Source organism: Sturnira hondurensis, unplaced genomic scaffold (genome assembly GCF_014824575.4).
Source record: "Sturnira hondurensis isolate 20B ecotype Veracruz unplaced genomic scaffold, ASM1482457v3 Scaffold0004136, whole genome shotgun sequence".
Taxonomy (NCBI): domain Eukaryota; kingdom Metazoa; phylum Chordata; class Mammalia; order Chiroptera; family Phyllostomidae; genus Sturnira; species Sturnira hondurensis.
The window spans coordinates 12,659,240-12,685,241 of NW_028076767.1; the positions used below are offsets into that span (position 1 = coordinate 12,659,240).

The 26,002-nt window shown below is 36.0% G+C and overlaps 1 protein-coding gene and 1 pseudogene across 1 annotated transcript in view; one reads left to right on the forward strand and one right to left on the reverse strand.

The window, feature by feature from the left end:
- The window catches only part of TMEFF2 (transmembrane protein with EGF like and two follistatin like domains 2), a 237,824-nt gene that overhangs the window by 52,497 nt on the left and 159,325 nt on the right, over positions 1 to 26,002 (forward strand). The gene's annotated exons all lie outside the window — the stretch shown is intronic.
- On the reverse strand, positions 6,548 to 7,602 carry LOC118985817 (nucleophosmin-like; annotated as a pseudogene).

The window sequence follows — 26,002 nt, forward strand, 5'->3', positions numbered from 1 at the left end:
TAACAGTGACACCAGAAAATGAGGTGACAGTGATGGTGCTGATGACAGTTTGGAAAGGAATACCAGCCCTTACAGTGAGAGTTTCCCCTGTGCTCCTTAGTGCACTCAAAAAGAAACCCCCCAAATCGGTGTTTTTCCTAACAGATAAGTCAAGATTTATAATTTTTAGTGTTTTGATATCAACTGAGTTTTTAAAATAATCCAGTAATACATGTACACTTATCTTTAATATAAGTGCTTGTGTAAACACATTGCTAATGAGTATTTTAATGGAATACAGACTGACCTAAAAACAGGACATTATGAAATAAAAAGTCAAGTAAAATAAACATCTGCAATGTATGATCTTTCTTTCTAAATTAAAGTTAGCTATTAAAGAATACCACTAAGAAGAGACTATAGGTCTTATATTCTTCTAAGAAACCACTTGATAAATTCGGAGAATAGTGCAAGAAGCGGCTTCTGCTGCTCAGAAATTTGCAAAGAATTGTGGTTGTCATGGGGATACTTAAGTTCAGAAAGAAATAAATCAGGATATGATGAATAAAATTAATTTTTCTTGAAGTTCAGTTGATGCAAGGTTAAAGCCTATTTATTATATGAATGTGTAGTCACCCATGATATTTTTAAAAATGAATACCAAATTTGCAATATATGCAAATTAGGCAAATCTCGTCAATTGGAGTCCTCAGCAAATGCAATAAAGTTTAGTTACTCACTGATGACTTTAATTTTCTCATACGGTTTTGCATAAATAAATACATAAATATGTTTATAAAAATAGAAGGCTGGTTTTTTTTACTTTTTGCACTCTTTAATAAGAACAAAAAATATCAAAGAAGACATAATAGCCCACAAACACTAGGTATTATCTGATGTGAAAAAATTGCTATAGTGCTGAGCAGTAGACCACACCTTCAGGGTGGAATTTGAGCAGCTATCAAATGCCCAGCTTTATTACTAACTTTAAATTAGAGAAGTAACAGTTCTGGATTAGATTAGAGAAACAAATCAGGCAAATAACTGAATGATATAGGTGTTTAAAAAAGTAAAGGAATAACAGGTGTTGGTAAGGTCTATGGTAAAATAAAGAGTTCATGCTTTGTCTAAATGGAAAAATTGAGTCCTCAAATAGTTGTCCTGTGTGAATTCATATCCATCCATGTTAGATCTGATTTTTCACAAGAGGGTGGAGATCTAGGTTTTCACACAAAACCTCCTAATTTTTAAATGTAAGCAAGTAATTTAAACATTGAAAGCATCTAGTGGGTCACAAAATAACTACTGTCAGTAACCAGTTTTTTACTTTCTTAAAGGTCATCATGTAGACTTGTCCTTAATAAGTAGGCTAAAATCTATCGATAGGGAATTTGTTGGTTGGAGTCTTTTTGCATTTTCTTAGGCACAAATTTATGAAGTAAATTTGAAGTAATCCACTCTGTTTTATCAGTAGTGGCTTCCAATAAATAATAATTCCTTCAGTCTGTAGATATGTCTGTTCTTCAGAAGTCTACTATATCCCAAGTGTATATCTAATAAATGCTATTAGTTCTTGTATTCCAGACCATGGATTATTTTTAGAGTTAACAAGTGTTATGGTTCACAACAGAAATTTAAATAGGCTCCAGAGAATGTATTAATTGCTTTCTCATCATTTGTCAACCCTCATACGGAATTTTTGCCTGAATAACAGCAAGGCGCCTCTATCTCTGTGATGCAAATTAAGGTATACCCACTCACTCCTTCATGGCTTTAGGGTAAGAAAAATAAGGTGGTATCTTCAAGGTTGTAAAATATGTATGATCTTCAAACAAAAAGGCATTTGGTCCACAGAGAAGTAATACATTCACCAGAGTTATCTCCATATGCCACACTAAGTTCACCATTTCTAAGAGAATTCATGTTTTCAATCTGCATGTAACAAACAAGTGATAACTAACACTTATATAATAGTTAAAATTTATAAACTATAATACATTCTCATATAAGATCCTAGATATAATATTTTGATCCTAGATATTATACAAATGCACACGAAACTCGTTTCTTCCTTTGACTCACCAAAGAGGGCCTTTCAAAAGTATCTTTTTTTTTTTACTTTCTTTGATTGTTATACAAAGTTGTATCCATTTCCCTACCACCACTCACCCCTCACCCCAGCCATCCCCACTTGCCACCTTTGATCCCACCCCTTCTTGGCTTTGCTCATGTGTCCTCCATAGACATTTCTGAAAACTCTTCCCTCTCTTCCCTGCTTTATCCCCTCCCACTTCCCCTCTGGTTACTGTCACTTTGTTCTTAATTTCAATGTTTCTGGTTATATTTCGCTTGCTTGTTTTTTTTGTTGATTAGGTTCTACTTATAGGTGAGATCATATGGTATTTGTCTTTCACAGCCTGGCTTGTTTCACTTAGCATAATGCTCTCCAGTTCCATCCATGCTGTCTCAAAGGGTAGAAGCTCCTTCTTTCTTTCTTCTGCATAGTGTTCCATCTTGTAAATGTACCACAGTTTTTTGATCCACTCATTTACTGATGGGCACTTAGGTTGCTTCTAGCACTTGGCTATTGTAAGTTATGCTGCTATGAACATTGGGGTGCATAGGTTCTTTTGGATTGGTGTTTCAGGGTTCTTAGGGTATAATCCCAGCAATAGAAGTTCTGAATCAAAAGACAGTTCCATTTTTAGTTTTCTGAGGAAATTCCATACTGTTTTCCACAGTCAAAAGTATCTTAATGGATTCCTTCCTTATGTTTCCTGGTTTAACTCTATTGCCTGAAAGTTACAGCTTTTTCTGGTTTATATTTATCACAGTGTAATAACACATGCTTGATTTTATAGCATTTATTTCATTTACATTTGCTCATATAAATCTATGAGAACTAAGATGTTTTATGTAAAGGACCCCATTAGTGTTCTGGAGATTAGATGATAATCAATGAATGCAAATATCTTTAGTTGCCTCTACTTTGCCACTTCCCCACCCCCCAAATGCACCTATTATATTCAATTTATCTGCTCATGCCAAATACTAAAATAAAATTACAATCATGGTAATTTCATGCTTCAACATGTGCCATAGATTCCCCCACCTCTGGAAGACAGGGTGCAGCTTTCAAGGCCCTGCCTGAGCCTACTTTTCATCATCTCCTCTTTATTATCATGCTTTATTCGAACAAACAGCTTTCTGTTAAGCTTCTTTCTCAGGCTGGTATCTTTGCTACAAATTCCCATCATCTTGGAATCGTTTTACTACCTCTTTCCTTCACCAATTATATCTTATAAAAATTGTGCGCATCCTTGGGGCCCAGTGCAGTGAAGTACGTCTCCACCACTTCCTCTTTTCCAGAGCACCGTGTGTTCTTAAATCACATCTGTCAGTACCAGAGCCTTAAAATTAATGAAGTATGCACCTCAGCTCTATCAAAGGTCAGAGGTGTGTTTGGTATAAAGTCTTTATCCCATTCCCTTTTGTATACTCCCCCAAAGAATGTCGCCTTCTACGTAATAGGCGTTCAAAAAATGTTAATTAAATTGACTTGGGAGAAAGGACTAGAGCCATTAAGATCCATGTGATTCAGAAATCCCCTCTACATCTCCCCTACTGCGCAGCCTCTACATGTGAAATATCACTATTTCATGACATAGTTCATTTTTGTTGTTGGAAAATTAAAACTATTATAAAGTTCTTTCTGATTTTGAGCTAAAATATTTTTCGTCTTGCTCTCAGCCATTCCGGTTAAATTTAAATATTCACATTTTCCCTCTTCTGCATGGCAACCTTTTAAATATTAATAATAGTGCTCACCCTAGTCATTCTCTTCTCCTAGTGTACCTCACCCATCCCTCACCCCCATATTTTGTTTCCTTGATATAACACCATTCTGGTCAGCCTCTTTTCAAATGTTGCTCATTTTATCAGTTTGCTTTTCTTACTGGGGAATTCAAAACTGACTGGGCAAAATGCGCTGTGAATGTTCTGATCTGACCAGCCCAGATGCAATGAAAATAACCTCCTCAGTGGGAGCATCATACTGCTGCAATACAGGCTACGCCTTCAGCAGCCAAATCCTGCGTTTGGCTTATAGCGAGCTTCCACAAAACACAACTATGTAGTGAGTGACTGCTATCTGCCGGGCACCATAAGCTCTTTCACACGTGTTGCCTCAGTAAATGTGCAATTGGTTCAAGCTCCCAAGTCATTGTCACATGAATTGATGTCAAGAAAAGATCTACTTCCATCATAGATAGTAACGGTATAATTACTATTCTGACAAAAATCTAAGATTTTTTAACTTATCCCAGTTAAATTTCATCATGATGACATTGTCTCATCGGTTACCTCAGTTAAATTTCACTATGTTGGGTTTGCCTCATCCATTCAGCCTGTCAAGATCAATTTATATCTTGTTTCTGGTGGCAAAGATAGTAGTTTTCCCAGCTTTAAGTCAACCACGTATTTGATAAGGACACCATTTAATTTTCAGCCGAGACACTGATAAAGAAACTGTTGAACTGAATGGAACAGAGCCAAGGAGAGAAGGTAGCTGTCTAGAGTTCATTCTTCTGATTCTTAATTAAAAGTCCCCAAAGCAGGGCTCTTCTGTAGCTTCAAATTCACCAAAGTGTTCTGTCTTTTATTGTATGTTCTTTGTCATGGCTACAAGAGCAGCGTGAAATTTCATTTAGTATCTTGGATTATGGGTGAAATCCCACAAAATATGAGATTGGTTTGATGTATCTTAGTCTGAGTGCACTCTTGGTGCTAGTTGCTTATTTGTTTATTGGGCTTATTTATTTTCCTCTTACTAGAGGTTCCAAACTAATACTTTGACAATACTTCATGAAATTTTGCAAAGTTAATAATTGCCTGACAACTCTGTGGATTTTGTACTTTTATCCATTTTTGAAAATTGGACCATTTACTCATATTTAATCTCTTAAGATTTCCTCTATTCACTATCATTTCCTAGTGATTACCCAAAATGATTTGTTTCACAACCTTTCAAATGTAATTTATCTGTGTCTGAACTTGAGCATTCATGTAAAGAGGCTAAATGCTTTCATAATTTTTGCTTTTATTTTGTGCTTCAATTACCTCTTTATGGTGCTGTCTTTCCTAATGTGAAGATAATTCTCCCAGTGGAGAGAAATGGAAGCAAACCACCATTTTATCACATTGAACAGTATATCATTTTCCCTAAGCAGTGATTGTATGCATCATTTTAAAAATGATTTGTACTCTTATATAGTATTTACATCACACATATTTTATGGACATTTAAAAGAAAACTTTGTAGTGACCATATATATGAGTAGGTAAGAAATACCAGATATTTTAGCCTCTTGGTCCTATTCCTAAAGATTATTGCTTCTCTTTTGTATTTATATTTGTCTATATGTTCTTCTTTTCATATTTTGCACATTTCATTTAAATAGGAACTCATTAGAAGAGAGCCCTAAGCAACCACAGTGGTTTCCTTGGATACCATTCTCATCAGTATCATCTGTGATTGTATTATCAGATTTTCAATTTTTATTCTCCACCTTCTTTAAATTTTCTGGCCCTGGAACCCCCCAGGGGGAATATGATAGCCATTGCTTCTTAAATTGTTTTTTGATATAATTTCTTTAAAACTTGGGTATGCTTTAGTAGCCTTTTCTCAACTGCTGAAATGCCATGAATGCTTTCTCTAAAAGTTTCCATTATTTCTGATTCAGGGACAAATTCTTCTTTGCTGGTAAAAATGAAATCAGGAGTAGAAACTACCTCACTGTTTTATTTTTGACCTGAAAACTGCTGTTTCAGCAAGACAGCATAATTTTCAGACACTCTTTATTAGAAGAAAAAGCTTTCTAGTAAGTGTCTAGGTGTTCGAATTTCCTGTAAGTTGCCTCTTTTAACACCAATGTGATTTGTGTAATCCAACATCCATGTCATAATTACTTATCAGAAATGTGAATTCTGAACCTCAGCCAGGCCTGTAGTATCAGAAACTCCGGAGGTGGGTCTCAGCCATCTGTGTTTCAGTAAGCCTTTGAGGTGATTGTCCTGACACTAAAGTTTGAAAACAACTCTTGTGAAGTACCTCCCATATCTTCTGGCTGGAAAGCAGTGCAGAATATTATCCCTTAGCCACTTATGTTGGCTCAGATATTGCCCATTAACATTAGATTTGTAAGCAAATGTACATCCTCTTACCAGATAGTAGAATGTTCCTGCATTTACTCTTTTTTCTATCTCCCTTCTTTCCTTTCTTTCTCCCTCCCTTCCTTCTTTTCTTTCATTCTTTTTCATTATTTACTCACATTTTTATGAGCAGCTGGAGAGATACAACGGTGTTTTAAAATGTGTTCAAAGAAGTGAGGCAATGCACATCTAGAAAGCAAAGTATTAGGTTCACTGAATCACAGAGATCAAAAGAGAAGGGTTTTAGAAGATGAAGAGTAAGATCTCTTCCACCTGGCAGGGGGCCTGGGTGGGTAGCAAACCAGGAAAGGGGACAGAGATTAAAATAGAAGATTTCACTCTTGACTGTTAATAATACTCAGTACGGACTTGGTCTCTTTCCCTCTTCCCTCACCTTTGGGCTTAGTTTCCCAGTAGCTTCCAGGATTTGCAATGTGCTCTTTCTATACTTGCTTGAATTTTTGGCTTTAATATCTTGTACAGAACAAGGGCCACATTGTGTTTTAGGAATTTTTTTTCTGGGCTTTTTTTTTTGAAGGATTCTCAACTTTTTGATCTTGGTGTTGACAGTTTTAAGTCTTTTTCCTTTTGGGTTTGACTTTTGTGAATATTTTGTCTGGAATATATCCTACAGATTTCTTTACTGGGACTTTTTCTTCCGATTTGTCATCATCAAAATCATCATCATCATCATCATCATCATAAAGATCATCTTCATCATCATATTTGTGAGCAGCAAGTTTTGTTTTCTTCTGGTGGAACCTTGCTAACAGGGGCATAATGCTTTCCAGATATACTTAAGAGTTTCACATCCTCCTCATCATCATCTTTGGACTCTGCATCTTCCCCCCACAGCTACTAACTAAGTGCTGTCCACTAATATTCATGGTCCCTGAGCCACATTGAACTCTAGGATCACAGGTGATGTTATTTCAAAGCCCCAAGTGAAACCGTTGGCTGTACAGGCATTTTCAAAGTTGCCAGTGTTACTTTCATTAGACTTCCTTCATAATTCATTGACTCTGCTTCAACAATGTGTAATTCATTCTTTTTTAAAAGATGTTATTTATTTATCTTTAGAGGGGAAGGGAAGGAGAGAGAGAGAAATATCAACGTATGGTTGCCTCACATGCATCCCCTGCTGGGAACTAGCCTGCAACCCAGGCATGTGCCCTGAGTGGGAATCGAACTGCAACTCTTTGGTTCGCAGGCCCTCACTCAATCCACTGAGCTACGCCAGCCAGAACTGCAATTCATTCTTTGCACCACCCTTAAACTAACTTAAAGATAATTGGTGCTCGTTTCATCATTATCCATCTTAAAGTAATACTATTTGTTGCCCTTTAGTTCACAACTGAAAAGATAGTTCTGGAGCCTGAGGGGGCTCATGTCCTTGTCCATAGAATCTTCCATAAGGTGGTGTGGCATGCACTTAGGTGGGAGAGAAGGCAGACAGATACATACACAACTACTGTTCCACAGAACAGATGTGCAGGATGGAATCACCAGGGAAAATGGACATGTCTCTTTTGACCAAGGAGTCTTCTATACCACAGACAGTTGTATCCTAATAAATATGCTGATACCTGTAAGATAGTCTAGTTTCTAATGTTAAATTGCTGATGTTTTCAAAAGTATGTTACCCATTAGGGTCAGGGTAGTCTGGCTCATTCAGGGTTGTTTCCTCCTGAGATCTGTTGTTCTTGCTTGGACCATTACAAAGCTTTTATGCCTGCTCTCTTGTCTCCCAGAGTCCCTTCACCCTGCTCTCTTGGTCTGTGAATCAGTCTAAAACACAGCTCTCACTTTGTCATTTCCTCGTTGGAAATTCTTTGTTGATTTTGAACTCCTCAAACTGGCAGCGTAGATACTCAATGATACCACTTAAGCTACCCTCTTCAGAATTTCATTTTATGACGCCCTTCTTTGGGGTGTACACTGTATTTCAATAGGGCTAAGCATTGTTCCTAAGACAGTCGTGGCCCCAGGCCCTTGTTCATGATCTGCCTTCCTCTTGACATGCCATTTACCTGCATTTCCTATTGTAATCCTCAGTTCACAGCTCTGGGTTACCCCTCTCTTATGAATTCCTTTATATGTAACGGTTTAGGTGCCGTATCTTCTTCCCTTTCTGGTGAACTGAAAAAGAACACAAAATGTTGTACTTTATGTTTCTGATTACATACTACTTTGTAAATATATGGTTGGCAATTTACCATATACTTCTATTAAGAAGGGACTTCTGACGTGTGCTTCTTCCATAACAATATTTGTATAATTGAGCTAAATAACACACTACAATAATTCATTATTTCTTTTATGTGTTTTTCTTTCTTTTATTTCTCTTCTAAATTTTTCTCAAATCAGTTAATTACAAAATATCTAAACAAGAATGCAGAATTTTGCTTCCAAATTATTCAAACTTAGTGATTCAATAAAATAATGTATTACCTGTTTGATGACTCTTGTATATAATTTTTATAAGTTTGAAGTTAATTTGTTACTTTTGAATGATTTGTCTCTAAATGAAAACAGGTGAAAAATATCAATTTAAAAAACCTGGTGTTAAAAAGTGAAAGAAATATGTGTATGGATATATATGCATGTGAGAGAGAAATGTGGTGGAGAGAGAAGGGAGAAAAGGAGGGAAAGAAGGAAAAAAAAAAGAAAGAGCTCATGAAGAATGAGTTGGCCATGGAGGCCTTCAGTCTTTTTCGTCTAGTCAGTAACACCACTATCACACACTCAATTGAAGTGGAAATGTAACCTGTTGAATATAAGAAGATTATTTTATTCCACATTTACATACAGGTGGTAGTCAAATTATAAAGCTTATTATTTTTAAAAGATAGCATACATTTGGTCACCATATTATAGAGTTGAGTGGTTTTATGAATAAAAAGCAAGAGATAAGAAAGCCAACTTCATGAAAGTAGGCAAAAAGGCTTAGCAATTAACTTCAGAATGAAGTATTTTTCCTTTCTTACTGTGATCAACTCATATTTAAATCTTTAAATGGAAAATTACCTGTATTTAACCTTTTATGATTCAGAGAGCCATTTAATTGTAATTATAGCTAATCCAATTAAACATGGATTATAATAACTACTGACTTAATAGGTCATGAAACACTGAGTTTAATTAGTAGATTCCTATTTATTTTGAAAAATTTTTTAAATGCTCTTCTTAAAATACATGAAAACCCTTTAAAAGATTAAACTTAAAATTGTGGAGTTTGCATTGTTTTAAAATTAAAAAATAGACAAAAAATCCAAGAAAGAGTGGTATCACATGAAATTCAGAGAAAAATTTGAGTTCAAATTTTTATATTTATTGAATTTAAATTATTTAATGCTTATTTTTCTCTTTTCCTAGACAAATTAAAATTGTTAATATATACACTGAAATACGAATAAAAAGTAGTAATAATAATAGTATTAATGGCCCTGGCTGGTGTGGCCCAGTGGATTGCATGCCAGTGTACAAACCAAAAGGTCGCCGTTTCAATTTCTAGCAGGCATGCAATTCTGGGTTGCAGGCCAGGCCCCTAGTAGGGGGCACGTGAAAGGCAACCACACATTGATATTTCTCTTCCTACATTTTTCCCTCCCTTCCCTTCTGTCTAAAAATAAATAAGTAAAATCTTTTTAAAAATAGTATTCATGGATGAAAAAAGTATTACTTTTAAGATTACACATCACAACGCAATACAAACTAAGTCACCTATAAATATGTTGTATCTGTTGAATATTTAGAGAAAACCATGCAGTTTCCAAGTGACCTATGTTAACATCAGATGTAATATTTTATTGTTAGTGTAGTTTTTCAAGAACTATGAAAACAAATATAAATAAAGGAAATCTTTCTCTTAAAAAACAAATGACTATGGGTATAGTAAATAATTACGGAACTAAAATTAAAGGTCTACTTTAATTTGTGCATGATATACATTATACAGTCTTTCCAGCTATACCTACAAGCATATTAAAAAGATCTACATTCCCACAAATGAACACATTAAGGTCAAGTCCTCAGGCTGAGCAATTCTAGAGCAATATAGGTAAACTTATTTTTTAAGATATTATTTATTTATTTTTTAGAGAGAGGGGAAGGGAGGAACAAAGAGAGGGAGAGAAACATGGTTGTGCAAGAGAAATATCCATTGGTTGCCTGTCACACGCCCCCAACTGGGCACCAGGCCCACAAGCCAGGCATGTGCCTCGACCAGGAATTGAACTGATGAAGTTTCTGTCTCCAGGATGATGCCCTACCCACTGAACTACACCAGTCAGGGCTTTAGGCCAATTTTTAGTTATATATATCACACTTCCTTAATTCTATGGTACAACATTTTCATATTTTAACAATTTTGAAATCATGATGCCTCTTAAAAGTGAAATGTAAGAACAAATGTGAGGTCTTCAAAGTCTTGCATGGGGGCTTTTTCAAAGTGACAAGAACTAAAATATTAAAATATTTTCTTCTAAAAGTGTCCTTTTTCCTTGGATAATCCAAGAACCGCCTACTGCATGGCCAAAAAGATATTACTATTATCTTAGGATAATATTATTTCTTTTCATATTTTTTAATATTCTGGTAAAATGTATCAGGATATTTCATTTTCTTCTCTTACAAATTATCCTCTGGGTTGTATTTTCAAGATGACTAGAGGTACCTTAGTAAGAGAATTGGTATTCAAAAAACAAAACAAAACAACAAACAATCAATCTAGAATATACTACTAGGGAACTATCAAGGTGCCAATTCTAAGGCCTGCATGAGGATCCCAGGACTCCTCGTGGTTTATTCAGCCTTGACCCATAGGTACATAGCAATATAAACTGGCATCCGAGCTAAAATACCTAATTTAGGAGCCCCAGGCCAGAACAGGTTAAGATTACTCTGTGCTCAATACACACATATGGGGCATCCAGGAATGTCCCAGAGGAAATCTGTGGCTATTGAAACATATATTACGGCAATACAGATCAGATTCAGATTCACAAATCACGGGCATGCATCATCTGACGCACCCCGGAGAGTTCCACGACCTCCGGGGAGAAGCCCAATCCTGCGGCTGCGGCCTTGGAGAGAAAGTGCATTTTCTGTGAGCAGCAACCTCCTGTGACAAAATTGCTTTCTCCTTTAGCATCTGGAAGCTGCCAAGCAACCCATAATCAAGGTTTTCTTAATGTTTTAAATAGGCCTATTATCAGAGTCACATCTCTCTGAAAGCTTCAGACTTCATTACACTATTAGGAAAAAAATTAGCGTGTTATACCTGATAAGCTTCTGGCATACTCAAAATCTTGCAGCCTTACTAATGCTGACTACTGAACACTTTCTGTCTTATTAAAAGTGAGTTGCACGGAATTAAAATATATGCTGTTTGTCTGCTTTTTCCCTGAGATAAGGCAGCAACAGTTAACTTGTTTGGAAGTTAATTTTCTATCTGCAAATTCAAATACTTTTGGCATATCCTTTCTCTTATCATAATATTATCTGATTGGACAAGAATTTATAAAGAAAAACCAGTTGGGGCATGTTTAAAGTAGTAGGTGAATTAATAGTAAATTTGAAAATTAAAGTGATTTATTAGAATATTTTTAGTAATTTAAACTAAAACTAAGAATATTACATTATGCTAATGCTGGTTGCTACTTCATATGTCAGTTCTTCAGTATTTCTTAAATTGAGTGGTTTAGAAAGATGAAAATATATGTATTGAATATACATGTACTATATACTTTATAGTACTTTATAGTACTTTATAAAATATGCTATATATTATATTTTATTCAATATACTATATTGAACAAAAATAGTATTTTTAACTTTTTGAAAATAGGCTTATACAAATTGGCAAATTAAAGAAATCATTTGTGACATATGCAGTTTATTGGGACTTTAATTAATGTGAAAAGCTAAACTTATATAAAAAGCTGAAAGTTGCAATGACCTGAAATTTAAGGTTGCAGTGCCAAATCGAGGTTAGAAATGCAAATCATGTCACTTTCCACTGTTCCTCACTGTGAAATCGTGTAACTTTGCACTAAGACATACTGCAAAGCAGCCCAGACCTATGCATCTCAAAACTTTGAATCAGTGGGTTGCCATAGAGTATGTACACATGACATCATTGTTAAAGTCAAGATTAAAAATATGCAAAAGTGTAAGTTCTGTTGGGGTTTTTTTTGTAGTTTTCAGGATTTTTGTTAAGCTCAGGCTCACTATTAGGAGGAAGAATAACATGTAAATATAAGGAGATTGTTACTAAACCTGCCCCAAACACCTTGAATTGGTCTATTTAGGACTTAAATTTAAAAGATTTGTTTTTTTGAGTAATGTAAAGCTAATTAAAATTACAAAATTTTAGTGTTGCTCCATTTTTGACTTTAGACACAGTCAACTCTGCCTTTATCTTGCCTTAGCACAGGGTTTCAACATTTGCCCCAAATAATTGTTCCATGCCAGCAAGTCATTGGCTTCTCCAAAATAATTACAGGGACTTCTAATCTAGTTTGAACAAATGAAAAATGGCATTGTTGTCTTCCCAAATGTTCCCCAAATGAATAATTTTTACATTTTTGTATTTAGTAAAGAAAGGGGTAGGAGAGAAGGCGGAGGGGCAGCACTTAAGAGACAGAAGGAAAAATATTCTAACAATATTGAGAATTCACAGAGATAATAGCTGTGAATTAGGTAGCTTGTGATATTTAATGAACCCTCTATAATGTGCCACACTGTTAGTGGCTTTCTGTAAGCATTTACAAAATTATACCTCCATGAATAACAAGGTATGGTAAATTTTTCTCTCTCATTGCTGTTAGAGAATCATTTGCAAATGGTCCAGTGCCACCCAGGTGCCATTAGTGCACCTGATTCTCCGAGACGGAGGGAGGAGCTGTCAGAGGCTTCGTGGAGGGAAGTCCTGTGGCGCTGACAATCTCATTCATGGGTTTAGCGTTCCAGCTGTCAGAGTATTCGCTATACACCATGTAACTAAATACAGGGGTGCTAGGTTATTTATTAAAGCAACAAAATTCAAAAACCCAAAACAGTAATTATCCCTAAATTTATGCAAATAAATAAATAGGTACAATAGAAAAATGAATGAATGAATCGCCTAATGTGGAAAGAGGGAGCATTCTTTTAAAGCAACCAAAGCAAGTGTTTCTTTGAAGTCAGGAGGGAAGAGGTCAGGTTTCCGAGTCTGCCCAAGCTGGGTTTCAGGGCCGTGGAGAAGTGACCAAGCCTCTCTCAGTTATTTCCTACCTTGACAGGGAGGAGAAGGCGCCAAGCTCTTGAGTATAAAATACTAAGTCATTTAGTGAGTATGAGTTATTTTCTCTTTATATTACTAGCGACTGTGTCTTTTCCTTTATCTCAAGAATAATTAGCATGGCATTATGTAGAGTACCTCTAGCCGTGCCTTGAAACCCCAAATATGCAGCCATACCTCTAGTCTGGGCCTGGCGGTTTTAGCCACCACCTCTTATTGTCCTCATACAAATCCTGGTGCTTTTTTTCTGAAATATATCAGAAAGTATTTTCATACCAGTAAGTGAATGTGTTTGAGATACCTGAATAATTTATAGGACTTTTTACCCAATCTGTCATACACACTTGGCAAATGTATTCACAATTGGGAATGTGTCCATAGAAAAGGAATGGTAAGTTATTCAGATTCTGCTTTTTTCCTATCACCTAATTAATTAGCACAACACATTAAGGACTTATTTTATGTATAAAGCAATATTCAACTAGATGTGATGAATGAACATAAAAAACCTTTCAGAAAATGTTTACAAATAACCTTGCCTTCCTTTGTTTGGAAGGACGGAGAGTATTGCTTCTTTTTCAAGTATCTGAATATTGGACTAAATTTTTTCCCATTTCCATCTGGATTTTGGTAGATATGCCCATATTTATTGGTATTTTTTAAAACAAAAATGTAATTAAACTAGCTTTCTATAAAATATTTCACTTTTTCTCTTAACTGAAATGACATTGTTAGCATACTTTAAATTTAAGGGTATTCTTGGTGACTTTAAACATCAATCATTTAAGAAGGTGTCTATTAGAAACTAGATACAATATAAAATAGGTTACAATACAAGAACATCTATGTTTCTATAGTAATTGTTTCAAACTTTATGAAGTGTACTTTCCTATTACAGCTGTGGAGGATATATTTTTTAATTCGTAGGTGGATTTTCCTTGTTATATATTAGCTTCAGAATGTTTTTATCTATTTTATTTAGTTGCCTATCTTCTCTCTACCACCTGTATTTTAAGATCTGACTTCTAGATCAGATCTTAAATAATATTCAGTTAGACTGAAAACAAGGAGGGAAAGTTTTCAAACCTTCAAGACATTGATTTACAAATGTTTATCCTTCCAGATGAGAAAACTTAAAAAAAATAGTTCTGTGCTATACAATTTCATTCAAGTGGTGGTGTTTGTAATAAGGAAGGATAATGGTTTCTTTATCGTATGTTTTCCCAGTTAACTAATGTCTCTTTTATGAGAAGTTATTTACAACTGCTTTTCAGAGGATATGAGTCCAATATCCTAGCCAATGAGAAGAGTTCATTCTTGATGTATAAGTAAGAAATATTAATAAAATATTAATAAAAATTAAAACAATGCTATTTGCAAGAAGCAAAACAGGTATGGAGTGATTAATATCTAGTTTTCCAAATGGATGTGCTTGTTGGACAGAGAATGGATAATGAGAAATAAGGAGGCACCCATGACTCGTAACAAAGTTTGACATACTGGAAGAATACATCTGTGTTTCTTCTTAGTTTTAGGATCAATAGGACTCTTCTGTCCTTACATGTTTAAATACCATTTGCTGGGCATCAGCCAAGAAACCCGTTCTCTAACTGATTATCTGTGTCACCTGAAAATCTGTTTGTGTTCAGCCTGCTTCTCTGTGGTTGGCTGGACAAATCTGAAATACTTGCTGTTCTTACCCATCCAAAAGATCCTGGCAGTTTCACAACTGGGTAGGGGATCCAGAAATTATTCCCAAAAGTCTTAATTTGACCCAGAGAAGGTGCAAAGCATCTAGACCCACAGGAGAAAGTGTGGTGTTCATCACTTCAGCCGGCCCTTTGTCGATGACCCACAGAGCTTCATCAGAAGGTCTCCAACAGGGAAAAGCTTGACTGCATTCTTGGGTTAAGGAAAGGTGAGGCAGTTTATAACTGCTGAGACAGGGAAGATGAGAAAAAGATGGATAAATCAGTTCCAAGGAAGCCATAAAAAGAAAAGAGTGTGGTGCTCACCACTGAGGTTTTATATCCCACACCCCTCCAATTTGCAGGGTAGACATTCATTTTCATAATGATTGCGTCCATGCATGTTGATCTTAAAGTGGTGGGAGTCAGGTGATTAAATTCAAATGCTGCTGGTGAGATTTACAACCCAGTGGCAGTGTAGGCTCAGAGTGCTTCAGCTGGGAAAGAGGGACAGGAGCGTTTAGAGGAGCGGCTGATCTGTTAGGGGCAGGCGGAGTGCCGCTGAAGTAACAATGTGCAGTAGTTTTACACCCTGTCAGTGCCAGTTGGCAAACTAATGGAGGTGATGGAATAAAAGAACACAATGTCACAACAGAAAGGAATGACTTGAAAATTCAAACATTTTCTTATTTCTCATCATCCTTCTGAATCAAAATTAAATCAGTCTACAAATGATTGTCTACAATCAGTCTACAAACCAACTCAGTATGGAATAAAAGGCAGCTATCTGCACAATTTGTTTCCACGTAGGAAAATCGATTAACATTCTTTTGACCATTAGCTTGTTCAAAACATCATCATGTTTTGTAATAACTCAGAGAACTAGTTTATAAACTGGCATATTGATTTTAAGAGAATAAGTTTTAGTTGAGAATAGCAATTGATACAGATGTCAAAACCTTACATTAAGGATTCCCTTGTAGTGGTATAGTAGAAAATCAGTACCGAGGTAGCAAGGTCAATTTTAAACTATTATTTTCTAATAGCAGTTATAATACATCTCCCAGTTGTTCTCCATATACCGATCCTGCGGCTTCACTGTGTAATTTGCGCCTGTCATTACAGACTAGGGAAACCAATTCTGTGCACACATGGCAAGTCATGTTTTTAAACTTCAGAGATTTAATAAGTGTTGTTGATATCCCAGGATTCGCTCAATTTTATTTTTTTTAAACCCTGAGAAACTACCACAATTTTTGACTCTGGAAAAACACTGTAAGTTTATCAAAACAAATAGGAAAAAATCAAATTAACACATCACATCAGAAGTTCGGTACAAGATAAATAAATGTGAAATTTAGATGCTGCCAGATGTCACAAATATCGCCTTAGTAAACATACACTAAAGAACAAATCTTCCGAGGAGCTACAAGACACCAGCCACAGCACACCAAGAGTGAGCTACAAGTAACTTGCCAAAGGTTGAAGCCCAATATAATTTTACAGTGCAGCTGTGTGGTGGCTTACTCATCTTCCTCCCATTTGGTATAAAAGAGAAGTTGTTTCAACATTCACATGGAATAATAGATGAATAGCTTTATCTGATACATGGCTGCTATAAAGCTCAGACTCCAATTTGTGGGCCTTGTTATTGCATATGCATCTTAAAATAATAGGCGGTACATTGCTTATTTCATCTCTGGATTCCAGTCTGATTGTTATATCCTCACTTTACATTTTTGCCATTCTGCTGTATTTTTCCTGTATTTATAAATGATTGAGTCACATTGAATAAGACAAGTATAAAGTTTTATCAACCTATTCCTATCTGATACTATTCTTTTAAAAGGCATAGAAATTAAAGTATAGTTTCACTTCTATGCAGTGTTTATATGTATATTCATTCTATGAAGGTTATCTAAATTAGTCTTTGGACCAAGCAGCTGCATGTAGTTAATTTCATAAATACAGTTGATTTCATTGCCTATTGAGCACTACAGAAGCCATGCATTACAGATGCACACAGTTAATTTCATAAATACAGTTGATTTCATTGCCTATTGAGCACTACTGAAGCCCTACATTGCAGCGCCATGAACTGGATTTAAAAAGACTGTAAAAACCATAGTTTTTGGCAGGCCTAAGCCACTCAAAAAGGAGAAATGACTACCCCATTCTTAAGAAAATACACAGAACTTACCATCTGACTTTTTTTCCTGAGACCTTAAAATAAAGCTCCTGCATTGGCAGAACCTAAATTCCTCTGACATCAGTTTTTGCAGCATGGAGGTTAGCTATTACACGCCAAAATATTTCTCTTGTATATTTCCTGTTGGAATGAGTCCTGTTACTAAGTCCTTTTTTTAGCACTAAGGAAATCAAATTCTGTTTTTGCTTTTTCACTGGAGAATACAGGGGTGTGCGTGGAATGGGGCCAGATTTTATTATGGCTGCCTGGTGCATATTTTATAGAGAAAAGAGCTGTTGCCTCTTCCCTCTCCTTACCCAGCATTTCCACACAATTTGCATATTTACCTGTTGAATGTTCTTAAAAATTTTATCATCATTATCACTGCTGATTGTAGGTTCTCAGCATTTCTCTCCTGAACAAGCTCACTCAACAACTGTCCCTTATCCTCATTTTTTCTTATATGGAGTCCATACTCCTCATACCTACAGCTTTATCTTTGAAATTCCAAAATTGAATTGTGTTACTTCTCTTCTTAAAATGTCAATAGCATTGAATTTTCTGCCAGAAGAGGAAGAGGGCTAAAACCCTTACAGCTGGGGAGCATGCCGCTATTCACGTGTGGTCTCCCACCCATCAGCAGCTGCACCACCGATCCTGTTAGAGATGCAGAACGGAGGCCTGGCAGCTCAAGCGGAAGGAAATTGTACTTTGTCCAAGGGATTGTCCAGGTGATTTGTTCTCACAGCAAAGCTTGTGGAGCCCTGGTTCCAAAGGCCACCTCCTTCTAGCCCTATCCTTTATCTCCTTCCCCTGCTCCTTCCAACTTTGCTTTCACTGGCTCTCATACTCTGGACACAGGATGAACTTCCCATGCCTCCAGCCCTATGTATATAAAATGATCTCTTTATCCAGAATTTTCTTTCCTGAGATCTCAACCTAAGAAACTACTATAGGTGCTTTATGATCAAGAACAAGTATCTTCTTATCTGGTGTTTCTTTTCAAATTATGGCATTAGATAAATCACAGTTAGTTGTTTTTATCATCTTTGTTCCTATAGCACATTCACATATTTATTTCTAGAACTCTCTATATTATGTTGGAATTACCTGTCGACTAGATTTTTGCTTTACTAGACTGTGGTTAGTTCTCTGATACATAGTGGAATTCAAATAACATGTAGGATCTTGAGAAATTGTTCCTCAAGAAAGCCATGAGTGAATGAATGGACAAATATAAGGCCTCTCCACATCTTCTCAGGGCAAATAAAAAACAATAAATGTTACTGTGGGACAATTTAAACAATTGTCTTTGGTGTCCCTCAGAATAAGGATCCAAAACCTACAACACCAGGGCAACTTGATCCCTTAGCACTGTGATTTCAACCGAGTTGGCCTTAGAAATTAGCCTTCACTACAAAGTTAATACCGCTGCTAATAAATTCAGCTGAAAACAATAAGATAAATGGTGTTCATATATAAAGCTTACACTACTGTAATTTTGAGAACAACTGGTGTTTGACTAACACGTAATGTCAAAGCAGGAAATAAGATCTGCATTCTCACACAAATCCGCAAAAGATATATTTTTCTGAGTTCAAACTACAGTCCCACAGCACTTTTCAGGCCTTAACACAAGTGCAAAGGAAATATGCATATTTCAAAATTCATTTGCTGTGCATTTGAAGAGCTTCCACCTAACCTTCATTTGGAAGTCATTAATCTAAAATTTAAAGGCAAGCTAAACACAAATATCAAAATGATTAAGTAGAATTACAAATTACTTTTAAGCAATAAATATACTCCATTCAAACCATGTGCTCGTGCATTTATATCAATATTTGGCATTACCTACCTTGATGAAAAGACATATTCAAAGAAGTAATATATAAAACTGTATTGTAGCAGAACATTGGCAATTAATTTTGATGATAGCAAACATTAACTTTGGGCCTCAATTATGCAAATATTATCTCCTCCCCCAAAAAAGAATTTGATTTTTTTCACTAGTAGATCTGTACTACACAAAACTGTATTCAATTTTTATTATGTTTTCAATTCCATCAATAAAATAATTGTAGAGATCTAAATACTCTGTTGTCATGTAAGTACCTACCTGTCGTCTTTGATTTTTGCCTCTTGGCTCAAGATCCTAAAACATTTAGTCTGGCACCATATGGAAAAAGTTTGCTGACCTCTGCTCTAGAACCGGACACAGAGATTAAACATTCAGAAAATGAGTAGCGTGGTTTATAAATCTGGGCATATGTCGTCACAGAGTATGTTTATATATTCCTAAATAATCTTGGCAAAATATATAAAATAAAAATTTGTGTATGTTTAACTATAGATTTGAATTATTTTCTGAGAATTTTCATCAACATTAAGGGTTATGAAAACTGTAGGTGAAGCAAAAAATGGAAATAAAACATTACATCTGAACAACTCAGGTCTAGATCAGATTTACTTTGTAAACATTTTAAATCTACTGTATAAAGAAACCTACTCTTCAGGTAATTTATCTCTTTTAAGCAGTAAATTGTTTTAAGTTTTTAAAAACTGAAGAGAGCTTTCACCTGTGGGTGTGCTGCATGAGCTCTTAGTTTCTGAAACCAGCTACATAATTACGCTCAGCAAGTATCTCTTCATTGCTCACCACACGCGTCTCATCATACAGAAGCATTCCCAAACACATGTTGAGGGCTCTTCGGAACTGGAGGAAGAGGAAAGGTGTTTTGGTTTACTTTGACTTGCATGTATCCCTTAAAGACAAAGCGATTTTCTGTGTTGAAACATCAATCCTCTCAGAGCTATTACAGTGGAGTAGTTACGTCTTTCCCGAAGCTGTGGCTACAAAGTGGGGGCCTGCTAGAAACACAGTCATCAAAGAACGTGTTTGAAACCCGGCAGGCACTCAAAATGTCATTTGAAGAGGACAGAAGGCATCCTCTGGCACATACATCTGTTAGGACAGGATCTTTATTCTAAAATTCTTGGTACAGAACCTTCCATTTTGATGAGAACATCTTTGAGTTGACAAAATTGAGGCTGAAGATGTTCAGAGTTTTTAAAGTGTTGATCAAACAGAATAAAAACAAACTATTCTCAAGTAGATTAGTTTTATTCCAATTCTGTATTTTTACAATAGAAATCAAGAAACATATCTATTTAACACTTTTAACTTATCTTCCCTTTTTTAATACTGTTTGTATCTCTGGCTTTCTTTAAATTAACTGCCATATCCCTCCATTTCATGAAATTTCACTTCTGCTTAGTAGTTAACCTATTACGAGGAATTTAATTTTTTTGGAAAGTTTATGAAACTATATGCCAATTTGATATTAAACAATTTTAAGTTTTCTTACCATTGTAGGTCTTAGAAATAAATTCTAAGCAACTCTAGAAATAAAATATTATCATTCTAAATAATTATTGAGGCACAGACATATTTGCCCTCTTGCTTAAAAGATTTACAAGTGTTTACCAGCAATTGTAAGTAACATGCTACACTGAGATTTAGTATGTTTAAGAAACTTGATCAAGTGGAAACTAATTCCTTCATTTGTTACATCATGGTACTAACAATAGACTTAATTTACATCAAAAGATTTCCAAGAAATCAATCTCACAGATTCAGGCCAGCTCCCAGCTAATACCTTTATTGGATATAATAAATCACATTTGTAATAAAGTCATGTAGCTATTTTGTCAGTCTGTGCAGATTGTTAATATCAACAACCAAAAGTATAAAATTATTTTCTTTATGGTTATACCAATGACTAATATCAACATATAATAATCTATTAATAAAATGTAGTAACTGTGCTGTACAGGGTGCAACAAAAGTTGGTTTCTAGTTCTTATGGATAAAATACAATGATTAATAAATAGTAACATAATAATAAACTCTGTTTTGCATACTCACAACTGTAGCCTACTTTTGTCCCAGCCCATATAGCCATGGAATTGATTGACTCATCTGTCTTCACTTGCTTACTGGATAGCGTTCAGAATTCCATTAGGCAAATCTTGCAGTTCACTATATTAACTATGTTTATTAAATCAGCTGATGTATATCATATTTTTAATTTTTATTTTATTTATTCCAAATATGTTTTTAAGATTCAAGATTAAATATGATACTGATAAAGTACAATTATCATCTACAAAAACAGGTAATATTACATGAATTTTATTTTCACATAGCAATATAGCTCTTTTGAATTAGGACTATATTCATGTTCTCCACATTCTGAGTTGTGTGTTTGATATTTGTTTTGGAGGTTTTTTTAATGAAGAATATACCAAACTTAGTATTGGTTAAGATCTATCTCACACACACACACTCTCTCTCTCTCACACACACTTTCAGCCTTGATTCAATATTGTTTTCAGGCAGAAAAGTAATTCTAAGTAGAAGCCCTATATCACTTTCCATTGTAGAGAGATTAAGAGCCGAGCTTTGAAGTTTCTTGGACAGATCAAAGTTCAAATTCCTGCTCTACTGCCTGTCAGTGATGTGCCTTTTTCCAAACTTCAGTTGCGGTGGTGTAATGGAGATGAAACGCAGATAATAATGACAGGTGCCTCATTAGGAAGTTTAGAACAATAAAGTGCCTGGAATATATACTAACTACTCAGCAACTCAGCTATCACTATTTTAGTGTCACCTACGTTTGAGCAAATGCTTATATTAAAATCACTATTTTAGAGCTGGTATTATGTTTATAAGTTTATTATATTTTCAGAGATTAAATGTTTCATTTTTATTTATTTTTCTTTTTTAAATCATTTTTTAATTGCAGTTGACATGCATTATTATAGTAGTTTTAGGTATACACCCAAGTGATTAGATATTATATAACTTACTAAGTGACTGCCCAGATAAATCCTAACCCACCTGACACCATACATAGTTATTAAAATATTGACTGTATTCCACATGCTGCATTTTATATCTCCATGAGTATTCTGTAACAACCAATTGATACTTCTTAATCTTTTCACTTTTTTTCATTTATCCCTCAACCCCTCTTCTGTCTGGCAACTTTCAAAATGTTCTCTTTATGAGTCTCTTTCTGTTCTGCTTATCCATTTATTTTTTTAGATTAAATTATTGGCAGATATGTATTTATTAACATTTTATCATGTGTATCTTTGCTCTTTTTCTTCTTATTATTCTTAAAGGTCTTTTGACATTTTATATAATACTGGTTTGGTGGTAATGAACTTTTTTAGCCTTATCTTTTCTGGGCAGCCCTTTTTCTGTCCTTCCAGTCTAAATGATAGTTTTTATTGTAGGTCTGCGTTTTTTATCACTTTGAATATTTCTTGCTAGCCCCTTCTGTCCTGCAAAGTTTTTGTTGGGTTCATCTTGTTTGGGATTCTCTATTTCTATTCTCTATTTCTCTATTTCGTTCACCAAATTAGGGAAGTTTCTTTCATTATTTTTTCAAAAAGATTTCAAATTTCTTGCTCTTTCTATTCTCCTGGCATCCCCATGATGAAAATGTTGGTATGCTTAAAGTTGTTCCAGAGGTTCCTTATAATATCCTTATTTTTTGGATGCTTTTTTCTCTTTGCTGTTCTGATTGAATGTTTTCTGTTGCCTTCACTTCCAAATCTCTAACTTCATCACGTGCTTCATCTACTCCACTGTTGATTCCCTATATTGTATTCCTCATCAAAGCCAGTACTATCTTTTCTGACTTGTCCTTTTTTATTCTGTTGAGGTTCTCACTAAGTTCATTGCGCATCCTTATAACCAGTGTTTTGAATTCTGCATCTAGTAGATTGCATTCCTCCATTTTGCTGAGTTGTTTCTCTGGAGTTTTGTTCTGTTCTTTCATTTTGGACATGTTTTGCTTGTCTCCTCATTTTGGCAGCTTCTCTGTGTTTGATTCTGTGTGTTATGTAGGGCCAGTATGTCTCCAAGGCTAGGTAGAGTGGCCTAGTGTAGTAGATGTTTTTGTAGGGTCCAGTGGCCCAGCCTCCACAATCACCCCTAGCTGGGCACTCCAGGTGCACCTTGGTGTGGACTATATACTCCCTCATCTTGTAGTTGAGCCTTGATTGCTATTAGATGTCAATTGGAGGGATTTACCCCCAGGCCAATCAGCTCTAAGGAATGGTTGTGACCACTGACCACCAACTTCAAACCACCATGGACAACCAGCTGGGTAAGGGCCCACCCCAAAGAGCAGGACTTACTTCAGCAGGGCTCTGATGCCCAATGAGTCTACCCCTTGAGCGTGATTTGTGAAGGTGGTTGGGTGGTGATGCTTTGATGTTATCTATTGCTGTCCAGCAGATGAACTGGCTCTCGGGCCTCTGAAGAGGTATGGGCCAAGGTCAGCTGCTGCTTCTGTTTTGCCCAGAGCCACCGGGCATGAGCTACAAAGTGATCTGTAGGTGGCTGCTACTAGTGCTGGGCTTGAAGGTGCCCAGGAGAGGCTGAGCTGTGAACCAAAGTGGCTGCTGCTAGTACCCGGGATGAAGCTACTTAGCAAGAGGTATAGGGCATGCTGAGGCCAGATACTGCTTCTTTGAGAAATTGTAGGGAAAATCTGAAACATAAGCCAACCTCAGCCATTTGCATGGAACCTTCACTGGAAACAGCTTTTGTGGGCCTGATATTTGGGCGGCGGAGGGCCTCAGAGAATCACCAGGGTGGGGAAAATAGTGTGAGCCATATTGATGGAGTCTCATATATTGCTTCTGCCATCTGGCTCTGTGAGGGGAAGGCTCATCAAAGGAACAATGGCCGCTGCCAGACTTCTGTTCTGGAGAAAGCTGCCCTGATGCCAGATAATTCAGTTTCTTCTCCTATGTCCCTGTTGCCTTTTTCTTTGGGTTCCTACCACATCTTGCCACATGAACAGCCTTCTTTAGAGTTACCAGTGATATCTCAGTCATGAAATCCAATGGACAATTTTAATCCTCAATTTGACTGCTTAGAAGAAGGCAAGTTCATTGATCTCTTAATCTTTGAAAACTCTTTGTTTCTTCAGTATCCATAACTTGCATGGCCTAATTTCTTGTTACAGCTTTGATAGCAACTGCTCTGTCTCTTGCTGGCTCATCTTCCCCATGCGAGCCTTAAGTATTAACATTCATCAGTGAGCAGTCACAGATTCTGTTCTCTCTCTTTCCTTTTCATCTCTGATTCTTAGTCTAAAATTTCCCTTTAAGTCATATCATCCACACCAATGAGTTTAACATGACTCATATGCTAATAGCTTTTTATGTCTCTAGTACAGAATTCTCTGAAGTTTGAACTTGGAAATGCAGCCGCCCACACTACAACATGGCCATTGGGTAAAACACAAAAATGCTTTTAAAACACCTACGACTTAATATGTCCAAAACCAAATTAATTATTTTCCCATGTAGTGTCATACGCATATTGCACACATCACAATCTGGTTTTCCAGAGTTTCCTATTTCAGCTCTATTTGGCAAGCCAGAAACCTAGAAGCCATGACGGCATCTTTCCCTCCCTGAGACCTCCCACCATATGCCGTTGGGGTCAGGTAGCGTGGGCCTGGCGCTGGCACCCAAAGTCTGCCAGCTCTTGAGGCTGTCCACCTCTTCCCTTCTTCCTCATCTGTAATAGAGATATTAAGAAAATGTCCATTAGATTAAGAACAGTCCTCAAAAATCAACCGTGTATTATTAGTTAGCAGTTTTATATGCCCTGGAAGTGTTTAGAAATAAATGCCGTGAGAATTAATGTACTAAAAATGCTTTAAAGAGATGGGAAATAGATCACAAGTGGCAACCAGCAATGTGACATAGAGCAGAAAAGAATTTTAAGAATTTAGCCTGTATAGTAGATTTTATGTAAATCAACTGATATGACTCTATTGATTTTTTAAGAGCACAATCTAGGATCCATAGATAAGAATATAGTACATGGACCCTCATATTAAGTGTGCTGTTTAGTGGTATTCATTACATTCACGATATTGTACAACCATCACCACCTCCTATTTCCAAAACCTTTTCTTCACACTGAACAGAAACTTTGCTCTTTAATGATAACTTCCCATCGGTAAACATTACTTTCTGTCTCTGAACTTGCCTAATCTAGCTAGATATTGCATCTAACTGAAATCCTACAGTATCTAACTTTTTGTGTCTGGCTTACATCCTGTGGTGTAATGTTTTCCAAGGCTCATCACGTTGCAGCACGTGTCAGAACGGCACCGCTTTTGTGCAGCTGAATAATATCCCCTCTGTACGTATATGTCACGTTGCGTTATTCATCAGTTAATGAACCCTAGGAGTTCCTCTACCTTTTGACTTCTGAGGAGACTGCTGCAATGAACATTGGCAAAAAGTGTCTGTTGGAGTCCCTGCTTTCTGTTCTTTCCAGACTATACCAAAGAGTGGAATCATCAGTTCATGTAACCAATAACCTTGTGGTTCACTTCTTAAGGAAATGCCAAACTGTATTTCACAGCAGCTATACCATTATACATTCCCACCTACAATGTCCAAGAATTCTTTTCAATGATATCTGTTCAAGGATGACATTAGTTTAATGCTTAATAATTTAGTATTAACACTGAGAATTTGTTGCATTGAATTAACAAAGATTACCAAAGAATTTAAGAATAAAAGTTATAAGCCATAACACAATGCTCTGGGAAA